General features: G+C 44.6%; 1 long non-coding RNA gene and 1 pseudogene across 2 annotated transcripts; one reads left to right on the plus strand and one right to left on the minus strand.

The window, feature by feature from the left end:
* Positions 1–9305: 9305 nt before the first annotated feature.
* LOC309852365 lies at positions 9306–11226 on the minus strand. Its single transcript, XR_014305186.1, has 2 exons — positions 10804–11226; positions 9306–9657 (listed from the first exon to the last, which is right to left on the minus strand). It is a non-coding gene; the product is annotated as an uncharacterized lncRNA (long non-coding RNA).
* Positions 9760–10228, plus strand: LOC309852363 (small ribosomal subunit protein eS24 pseudogene; annotated as a pseudogene). The gene has a single exon. The product of its transcript is annotated as a small ribosomal subunit protein eS24 pseudogene (transcript).
* Position 11227: the final 1 nt, after the last annotated feature.

Here is an 11227-nt window from a genome sequence, read left to right on the forward strand (position 1 = left end):
ATTTGACAGAGAGAGAGATCACAAGTAGGCAGAGAGGCAGATGGAGAGGAGGGGGGAAGCAATCTCCCTGCTGAGCAGAGAGCCTGACGTGGGGCTCGATTCCAGGACCCTGAGATCATGACTGAGCCAAAGGCAGAGGCTAAACCACTGAGCCACCCAGGTGCCCCTACACATCTATAGATATTTACAAAAGCACTCACTGCCTAATAGAATCATGCTTTAAAATATTGCTTTGTAACTCGCTTTTTTCACTTAACTATATGTTATGGTCACTTTCCATGTCAGTATTTATGAATTCACCTTCTTATTTTTTTGTTTTGTTTTTGTTTTTATTATTGCAATGCACTCCAGGCTATAGATGCATCATAGATCATCTTGATTGGTTGTTCAGTAAACAAGGCAAGGAGCAGAACAGGATACATAACTGATCTCATTTTTATTAAAAAAAAATATTTTAATGTATTTATATATACATGTTTTATATATTATATATTGATTTAGCTTAATTAACATATAATTTAATTACTATATAATTTAATTGATATATTTCTAAATTATTTGTATATATATTCCCCACAAAGGACTTCATACATATTTTTATGTTTGAAAAACTTAAAGAAAAAAGAAAAACTTTGTATAAAGATTATCTATTATTTTTCAAAAACAAGAAAAGTGGTTTCTAAAATACTAAACAACAGTTTACTTTGTAAGCCAGAATTTTAAAACCATCATGTAGACATGATACACTGCATTATTTGTTTTTTTATTTTTAAAATATTTTATTTACTTCTTTTTTAAAAGATCTTATTTATATATTTGACAGAGAGAGAGATCACAAGTAGGCAGAGAGGCAAGCAGAGAGAGAAGGGGAAGCAGGCTCCCCACCAAGCAGAGAGCCTGATGTGGGGCTCGATCCCAGGACCCTGAGATCATGACCCAAGCTGAAGGCAGATATTTAACCGACTGAGCCACCCAGGTGTGCCGATGATTGCTTTTCTGATAAAAATATAAATATGTGCATGCTAGCGTTAAAATTATGAAACAAAGCCCCCCAAAAGTTACCATTGGTTATGAAGGAAGGGGAGATAAGTTCAGGGGATTTTTATTTCACTCCTTGGGCATTTTGGCATTTTCCAAATATTCTATGATGATTATTGCTGGCCTCCAAAACCAGTAAATAAATATTAATCAAAATATCACCATGGGGGGTGCCTGGGTGGCTCAGTGGGTTAAAGCCTCTGCCTTCGGCTCAGGTCATGATCCCAGGGTCATGGGATCGAGCCCCACATCGGGCTCTCTGCTCAGCAGGGAACCTGCTTCCCCCTCTCTCTCTCTGCCTGCCTCTCTGCCTACTTGTGATCTCTGTCTGTCAAATAAATAAATAAATAAAACTTAAAAAAAAAATGTCACCATGGCATGTGAGAGGTGCATTGACCCAAAAAAAAAAAAAAAAAAAAAAAAAGTGAAAACAGGCCAGGCCTGCCAAATGCTGGGGCATGGGGGTTGGCCTCTGGGAGGGCAGCGAACCCGGCTTCCTCCTCTGTCCCAGATCTGTCCCTGCCTTCCTTGGCTCCATCTGGTCACACACCTGCAGAATGTGGCTCACCCAGCCGGACGGGCAGCAGCGTGGCCTGGTCTAGGCAGGCCTTGCCTAGCAGAACAGGTATGTTTCCTCCGGCCCCACTACTCAGACGCCCTGTAGGTGAGAGGGAAACTGAGAGATGAGGGCCAGGTGGGGCTCTCAGGACCATCCAAGGGAGAGGGAGCGATTTAATGGCTCTTCCTACTACATCTCTACATGACCACATCTGTCCATGGCTTGATCTTGCCTCTGACCCTCCATGGCTCCCCAGTGTCCTCAGGACGTCCAGCACCTCTGCTTGGCACCGAGGGGCCCTTATGGCCTGTCTCCCTGCCACTTGCCCAGGCTTATCTCCCTCTTCTGCCCTACTGGGCCAATCTCTCTTTCACCATCTGAGAGTATAGAATGGAAAGAATGAACTGTACTAGCAATCAAGCAGAAACACATCTCTGATTATATCCACTGGTGTTTACCCTCCTTACAGAGGGCAGGTTGGCTCAGTCACTAAAATATTACATCTCACCCCTTTGACCTCCTGATTCTCCCTCTGGGAATCTATTCTGCAAATGTGCTCACACGTATGTGCAAAGACCTATGTGCACGAATAACTAAAAAGCCATGCCTGGGAAACAGCCTAAATCATGTCAGAAGGGAAGGAGTTATATAATTCATTTGCACTCCAGGGAACACTATGCAACCAGGTTTAAAGGGAAACACATTTACATTAGTTAATATGAAACCATCTCCAAGATATATTGTTCGTTGAGAAAAATGCAACGTGCAAAACTGAATGTATGCTAAATGCAACGTTGTATCCTAGATTGGAGCTTGGAAGACAAAATACATTAGTGGAAAAACTAGCACCATCCAAATAAAGTCTGGAGTTTTTTTTTTTTTTTTTTTAAGATTTTATTTATTTGACAGAGCTTACAGAGAGGCAGGCAGAGAAAGAGGAGGAAGTAGGCTTCCTCCAAGCAGAGAGCCCGATGAGGGGCTCCAATCCCAGGACCCTGAGATCATGACCTGAGCTGAAAGCAGAGGCTTTAATCCACTAAGCCACACAGACGCCCAGGTCTGGAGTATAGTTAATGGTTGCAGCCCGACACTTTTAATTTTCTTGGTTTGGATTTTTGTACATGGCTATGTAATATGTTAACACGGGGAGAAACTGGGAGAAGGGTATACAAGAATTCTCTGTAATGTCTTTGTAACTTTTCCACAAATCTAGAATTCTTCCAAAATAAAACGCACCTGGGTCTGCCTTTGGCTCAGGTTATGATCCTGGGGTCCTGGGATTGAGACCCCTGTTGAGTTCCCTGCTCAGTGGGGAGCCTGCTTCTCCTTCTCCCTCTAGCCATGCCCTTATTCAAAAAAACTTTTTAAATTTAAAAACTTTTAAACGTTTCTGTATTTGTAGAACTCTAAAAAGGAGAAAAAAAGGGCAGTTTTTGTATGCATGGGAAGTGTCCTTTATTTTAGGAGTAATTTTCCGTAATTCAGGAATAATTATCCACTTTGACAACTGATGAATAGTTTAAAAATAAGTTATACTGCACGCCTGGGTGGTTCAGTGGGTTAAAGCCTCTGCCTTTGGCTCGGGTCATGATTCCAGGGTCCTGGGATTGATCCCCACATCAGGCTCTGCTCAGCGGGGAGCCTGCTTCCCCTTCTCTATCTGCCTGCCTCTCTGCCTGCTTGTGATCTCTGTCAAATAAATAAAATCTTAAAAAAAAAAAGGTACACTTGCACTTGCATCATGATTTTTTCAGAGTACCAACCTGACCAATGTCATTATTTGAAAATTTGTATCTGATGGCACAATTTCAAAATGTCTTCCAATTTGGATTGCAGAAAGAAATTACACACAGTTGAGGGCCGGAGTGGAAAAAAAAGGACACGGCAATTCACTAGAAACCAACTCACAAAATGTCCGTTGTATCAAATGGCCAACTCACTGAATTTATCAAAAAGTCTTTTGCTGGTATTAACCTAAATGGTTTAAAAGATTGGAGAGAAATGGATTTTTAGTTGTCCCCTCAGAACTGAGCTCAGAGTCCTGCATCAGAGACAGAGCAGAAAGCAGGGAACAGGCTTCCCAGCAGGGTGGGGACCCGAAGGCAGGAATAGTCTTCAGGGAAATCTGGCCACTGAAGTCGCTGACTCCCCAGTGTGGCCTTGCTTATTCCGAGTTAGGGTTCGAGCACCAAGAGTTCAATGTGGGCTAACCTCTCTTAAATGGAAAAGCTTACATTGTTACGTTAATTCTTCCAGAATTGTGATGTAAAGTCCTGGGTATTCAAGGCACTTTAGAATTACAAGAACCAAATTTTCCAGATCTCGCGATAACCAATTTTTTCTTAAAGATTTTTGAGAAAGAGAGAGAGGGAGAGCACGAGTTGGGGAGGAAGGGGCAGATGGGAGAAGTGGGCTCCCCACCGAGCAGGGAGCCCGAGATGGTGCTGCCAATGCTTAACAGACTGAGCTACTCTGGTGAGAACCAGTCTTATGCAGCCAATGTCACTGATCCCTTAAGCCCCAGGGCCCAGGGGGCCCAGGCACCGACCAGGGGGCCCAGGAAGCTATGTTGATGAGACAAGTTGCATCTGCCCTCATTCTGGGTGGTAAGATTGTGAATGTCTTTCCAGTAACATAATGACTCATTCAAACATTCAAGTATTTATTGCTTGCCTAACATGGGCATGCACCGGGCACTGGTCTAGATCTGGGGACCCAGCAGGGAACAAATCAGACCTCAATCTCTCCCTTATAAAAGCTGACCTTTTGAAAGAGGAGATCAAGAACACCAAGAAGGGAAATATACATGTCAGAGGATGTAAGTGCTAGGGAGGAAAAGAAAATGTAAAAAGATTTAAAAACGAACAGGGAGGAGAGGCAAGCCATTTCAGCACCACATCTATATCCTGTCTAGGTCTGAGTTTCCCTAAATGGCAAAGTCCCTCTTCTGGATTATTTCCCATTGTCCATTGTCACATCACCATGTGTGGGGGTTGGAGGGAGCTCAGACTGCCCATCTCTGCAGCACGTGCCTGCCTTGGAGCAGAGATGGATTCAGCGCTGCCCAATGGATCTGGCCAGCAGGAAAACGTTGGTTACCCAGAGCAGACTCAGGCTCTGAGCCTAGGGAAAGATGAACAGACCCTGGGAGCAGAAAGGACCACTATCCTCTCGCCCCATAAGCCTTCTCCTGATGATTCAGAGATAAATGACACAAAAAAAGTACTGAGAATTCAGTGTTAGCTATTATCATGGCTGTCGTTTTTATTAGCATTTGGGGACCCCATCACTCACTGGGCCAGTTATCCATTTATTGTGTCTTAATTTCAAAATTTATCAGTTGGCCTAAGGTTAGACCTTGTCAGTAGGGGGCGCTGGAGGAACACTGCAAGTGGCTTCTCCCCAGATCCCAGGGCTTTGTTCCTGTTTCCCCAGGACTGTGACCAGCAGGTGGCCGTTACTGTTCTCCACGTTGTAGCTGGCCACCTCCAGCACCTTCTTGAGCCCAGCTAGAAACATACCATTTAGCCCAAGTAAGAGATGTATTGAAAATATGAATCATTTCTCCCTTGACTGCCTTTTCTGATGCTCTGCAAATGGAAATAGAAAGATGCAAAACAGAGCAAGTGTTGTTTTTTTGTTTTGTTTTTTGTTTTTGTTTTTTGAAGAGCTGCTTCCAGTCCTACTGCAGGAAAAAAAAAAATGATCAGAAAGATCCCTGGCATTAAAGTTCATCTCATAAAAATTCATTCCAAAATTTGAACAAGTTTGGAAATGAAGGAATTTTTCAACTTTTTTAAAAAAGATTTTATTTGAGAGAGAGAGAGCAAGCAGGAGGGGCAGAGGGAGAAAGAGAAGCAGACTCCCCACTGAGTAGGGAGCCTGATGTGGGGCTCGATCCCAGGACCCTGGGATCATGACCTGAACCAAAGATGCTTAACTGAGCCACCCAGGTGCCCTGAAATTTTTCAACTTTCAAGATCCAGAATCAAGGCCAGTGATATCTGTTTCCTAGAAACTACTCTGGTCCATGCCAATTAGTTGTTTTTTTTTTTTTTAAGATTTTATTTATTTATTTGACAGAGAGAGATCACAAGTAGACAGAGAGGCAGGCAGAGAGAGAGAGAGAGGGAAGCAGGCTCCCTGCTGAGCAGAGAGCCCGATGCGGGGCTCGATCCCAGGACCCTGAGATCATGACCTGAGCCGAAGGCAGAGGCTTAACCCACTGAGCCACCCAGGCGCCCCTGCCAATTAGCTTTTTAAACCACCCCAAACACAATGACTTAAAATTATTTTTTAGCTCCTGATTCTTTGGGACCATTGCGGCTGAGCCCAGCCAGGCAGTTCTGTGGGTCTCACCTGGGCTGACTCTTGCAGTTGCAGTCAGCTAGTGGGGTAACTGGGGGCTGTTTGGTCTAGGGTGGTTCCCCTCACATGTATGGCTGGCTGGCAGTGGGTGTAGGTAGCTGGGTTAATGGCTCTCATTGGGCCATGTGTCTACAGCAGGCCAGCCCCAGCGTGTTCACATGGCCGTGCTCATAGGGTTCCCAGAAAGGGTTTTTTAAACTATTCTCTATAAAAAAAAATACCTCTTTCTGTGACTTTGCATGTTCTTAGGAAATGCCAACACTCCCCAGCATGGCCTACCAGGCCAGGCCCTCCCCACCACACCCAGCCTCACTGCCCCCGGCTCCCCCATGCTCCTCCCCACTTTGCTCTCTCCATTCCAACAGTGGACTTCAGGGTTATGCTTCCTCCCACCCCAGAGCTCTGGAACCGATTTTCCTACTGCCTGGAAGACTCACCCCTCTCCTAGTCAGGTTAGTGAGTAATTTACTTGTAAAATATTAATATAAGCATCACCTCCTCCAGGAAGGAGGAGGAAAAGCCTGACCAGGTTAGAGTTCTGTTTTCCTTTCTTCAAGTATCTACCTCGTGATTTTCCTTCAGAGACTGTAGCATAGTTTTAAGTTTACTTGCAACTAGTAACAATAGCTAACATTTAAATCACCCCTGGCTCTGTGCCCTGGGCTGTTCTAAGAACTTCATGATGTCTGTTCATATGATTTTCTCCAGGCACAGAAAGGAGAAGAAACTTGCTCCAGTTCACACGGTTGAGGAGTGGTACAGCAGGACACAAACCTGTCAGTCTGGTTCCAGAGCTAACATCTTAACCATTCTGCTCTGTTCCCTCGCCCTGAAGTAAATAATCTGCATCTCACTACCAGACGGGTAGCAGTAGATACTCTGTATGCCTAAATTGTGTCCCCTCCAGAATTCATATGTGGAAGAGCCCTAACCCACAATGTGGCTGTATTTGGAGATAGGGCCTTGAAGGGGGGAGTTAAGGTGAAATGAGGTCAGAAGAGTAGGGAGGGCCCTAATCCAATAGGACTAGTATCATTTCTCAGTCCGCTCAGGCTGCTATAGTAGAACAACATGGACTGTGCAACTTACAAACAACTGAAATCTATTTTTCTCGAGCTCACAGTTCTGGAGGTTGGGATGTCCCTGATCAAGGCACTGGAAGATTTGGTATCTGGAGATAACCTACCTTCTGGTTCATAGATAGCTGTCTTCTTACCCTAACATCACATGGTGGAAGGAGCAAAGGAGTTCTCTGGGGTCTTTATATAAAGGCGCTAATGCTATTCATAAAGACTCAATCCTTATGACCTAACCCCCCCCCCCATCTCCAAATATCAGCATAGTGGGGATCAGGTTTCAATATATGAACTGACACAGACATTCAGCCTATGGTACCTTTTAAGAAGAGAAAAAGATACAAGGAGTGTGTATGCACAGGGGAAAGACCATGAAGGGCCCAGTGAGAAGGCCACCATCTGCAAGCCAAGGAGAGAGGCCAACTCACTGGCCACTTGATCTTGGACTTCCAGCCTCCAGAACTGTGAGAAATAAATTTCTGCTGTTTAAACTACCCCCCATCTGTGTTATTTTGTTACAGCAGCCCAAGTACACATACATTTGGTCTCTTCATGCTTGCCATTTGTACTTAGAACCATGCCGAACACATAACAAGTACTCCAAAAATATATACTCGGGTACCACTACCTTCTCTGGAAAGTCTTTGCTCACCCTTCTCCTCCTCCCACGCCTGGTTTAAGTGCCCCTTATGGGCTTTTGTTGTTACACTTTTCACTTGATTCTGGAAGGATATGTTTTGAGGTTGTATTATTCCTTTTTAGAAGGTTCATCTTTGAATCTAAAGATTTGAGTCTTCCCCAGGGCTCAGCACAGATGGTGTATGCTGTTGGGAGTTCAGTAAATATTTGAGTGAATGCAAGTCTCCTGATCTCCACACACAAGCCCTGGATGGACATCAAGAAGGCTTGAGTTCTAAGCTTCATCCCTAAATTCCTGAGCAACCTTGGATCCTGAAACCTCAAAAGTAATCATGGCTTTGGGTTTCTCCAGAGATCAAAGCTTGGGGAAAAGTCTTTTATGCTCTAACAAGCAGGAAGTACAGGGTCGTTTTTTAATCAAACACCTGTGCAGTTGAACTGCACTCCTGAGTCTTAGTCATCTGCCTAACTCTAGCTAGACTTCTTGCTGTATCTCAAACATACTATTCACTCCTGTCTCAGGGCCTTTGCACTTGCTATCTCTTCTGGGAACACACCTCCCCCAGAATTTTCCATTGCAAATAATGGCCTTAATTTTCAGTGTTTATGCCAAAGTCAAGGAGGGGTGATGGTGATTGGTAGAAAGCAACTCAGTTTCAAGGCACTGGAGAAAAAGAGAGTTGCCATTGTTCCATTAGTTCATGGTCTCCTCTCAGCAGTCCTGAAAGGTGTCATTATCCCCATTTTACAGGTGAAGAAATTAAGGCCATGAGAGGTTAAGTAACTTGCTAAAGCTCTCACAACTAGAAAGTAGCAGGGCTAGGATAGGAATCCAGGCAATTTGGATCCAGTATCAAATTTCTTACCCACAAAGCTCCCTGCTTCTCAACATATATTGCTTAGTTAACACAGAGTCTGGAGTGGGGATGTTGCTCAACAAGCAATAGTTATTTCTCTACCCCTCTCATTTGACTCTTCTAATATTATAGTCCAACCCCCAGAACCAAGTTGACAACCCTTCCTAGTCTATGAATCTGAAGTCCCTCACTTCATCTTCTTATGCCTGCACATGCTAGGTAGCTAGATTTGAGGACTCTAAAATCAGGTTCTCTGGGTTCCCATCTAGGCTCCACCTTTCACTAGCTCAGTAAACATGAAAATGTTACACCCCTCCCCAGGTCTCAGTTTCTTCACCTGTAAAATGGGTACAGTAATAATCCTTATGTTCTAGAATTGCTCTAGGGCTTCATGAGATGATGCATGTAGAATGCTTTCCACCTTGTCCTGCCCATAAAAATGACTGAAATTGTAACATATATGACTAGAGCCTCTCAGTGAGAAGCCCCCCCCTCCACGTGCCAAACTTCTGGGGCTGTGAAAAACACCCAACCACATTAAGGGCCAACATTGGGACAAGATGAACTCACTGTTCATAGACAAGAGGTTGGCTGGGTGAGAGGACTCCTCACCTGATCCAACCCAGATCTACCAGACAGTTACTTCCTAGAGGCAATGTGGTTCAGGGGGGTAATCTCTTGGGTCTGATAGACCTGGGTCTGAATTCCAGCTCTGATTTCTCCTCAGGACCTTAGTTTCTTCATCTGCCAAATGGGAAGAGAGTACTGTTAAGACTGATTAAGCATATGAGTTTAATTCAGAAGGTTATGTGATATTCATTCTACTCCTTGCTTAGCCACAGACCAGCTCTGTGGGATGAGATGAGTGTCTTCAGCTCTGTGAGCCTTGGTTGTCAGCTCCACTGGGTGTTGTCACCATTCCTAACCCTGAAGTGGCTATGAGGATTTCCCAGGACCACATGTGCCACACTCTGCACCCTGTAGCAGTATATACCAAGAGTTAGGAGTTTAGGCTCTGGAGTCAGGCTGCAACAGGCCTTGTTCAAATTCCAGCTCTGACAATTAGCCCTGGTGAGGTCTCAGGGAAATCAATTTCTTCTCCCAACCTCAATTCATTTATCTGTGAAGTGAGAATAATATCAATAAATGTCCAATAGAGCTTGTTATAAGAGTTCCATACAGATTGATATGATTGGCCGGCGGAGAGTGGGTCTCTTTTCCGCTCCGGCTGCTTGAAGCTCGGCGGCCATCATGAACGACACAGTAAGTATCCGGACCAGGAAGTTCATGACCAACCGACTACTTCAGCGCAAACAAATGGTTATTGATGTCCTTCATCCTGGAAAGGCAACAGTACCTAAGACAGAAATTCGGGAAAAACTAGCCAAAATGTACAAGACCACACCAGATGTCATATTTGTATTTGGATTCAGAACCCATTTTGGTGGTGGCAAGACAACTGGCTTTGGCATGATTTATGATTCCTTGGATTATGCAAAGAAAAATGAACCCAAACATAGACTTGCAAGACATGGTCTGTATGAGAAGAAAAAGACCTCAAGAAAACAGCGAAAAGAACGCAAGAACAGAATGAAGAAAGTCAGGGGGACTGCGAAAGCCAATGTTGGTGCTGGCAAAAAGTGAGCTGGAGATTGGACAACAGAAGGAGTAAAGATGCTGCAGTGGCTTTATCTTTGGTGATTGTGCAGATTTTTCATGAGAGGATTAATAAACTAAGAATGTTAATGTGTCAAAAAAAAAAAAATAAGAGTTCCATACATGTAAAGCACTTAAAACTGGCTTGGTTCAGTGTAAGTGGCAAAGATATTAGGACAATTTTTAAAATATCCTTTCCTAGAATGCAAATGCATTTGCCCCAAAGTTTGAGGACTTGAAAACATGCACGTAGTGAAGCCTTCAGGATCAGATTCAAGTCCAAACCTAAAACCAAAAACCGGGCACCTGGGTGGTTCGGTTGGTTGAGCAACTGCCTTCAGCTCAGGTCGGCTCCCAGCTCCATGGGGAGTCTGCTTCGCCCTCTGACCTTCTCACCTCTCATGCTCTCTCTCGCTGTCTCTCTCTCTCAAGTAAATAAAATCTTTAAAAAAAAAAACAAAACCCAAACCAAACAAACAAACAAAAACCAAAATATCCACCTTCATTTGTAGTTGAGAAACCAGGGCCACGTGATGACATCAAGCCCCACCCCACATCTACAAGATCAACCCTACTTAACCACAGTGTAGCTCAAATGCCGGACTCTCACCAGAACAAGGTCAGAATCCCAGCAACACCCATGCTCGCCCTGCGACGTGAGCCAAGTGAGACTCAGAAGTTAACCAGCAGAGTAATCAGCTCCCTCGCAGGGTTATTTAGCAGACGTCGATGAGATGACGCACACAACACGGCACCCAGAAAGGGTTCAGCGATCGGGGGCTGTTGTTACTATTGCTACAGCACCTGTCTTCTCCAGCTTTTTTAGGGGTTTACTCCCACCCGCCACTCGCCTTAGTCGGTCTCCGTCCTGACTTCTGGCAGCAGCTACTATCCCAGCCCCTCCTCAGGAGGGTCCTCCTGCGCCCTTCCTTCGTCCCCAGCTCCTCAGCCAGCTGCGGGGAGGTGGGCGCCAGACAACACTCCACCAAGCACAGGGACTGAAATCCAACTGCCGCCTGAAACCGTTGGACTGG

Source organism: Mustela nivalis, assembly GCF_964662115.1.
Source record: "Mustela nivalis genome assembly, chromosome: 18".
Lineage (NCBI taxonomy): Eukaryota > Metazoa > Chordata > Mammalia > Carnivora > Mustelidae > Mustela > Mustela nivalis.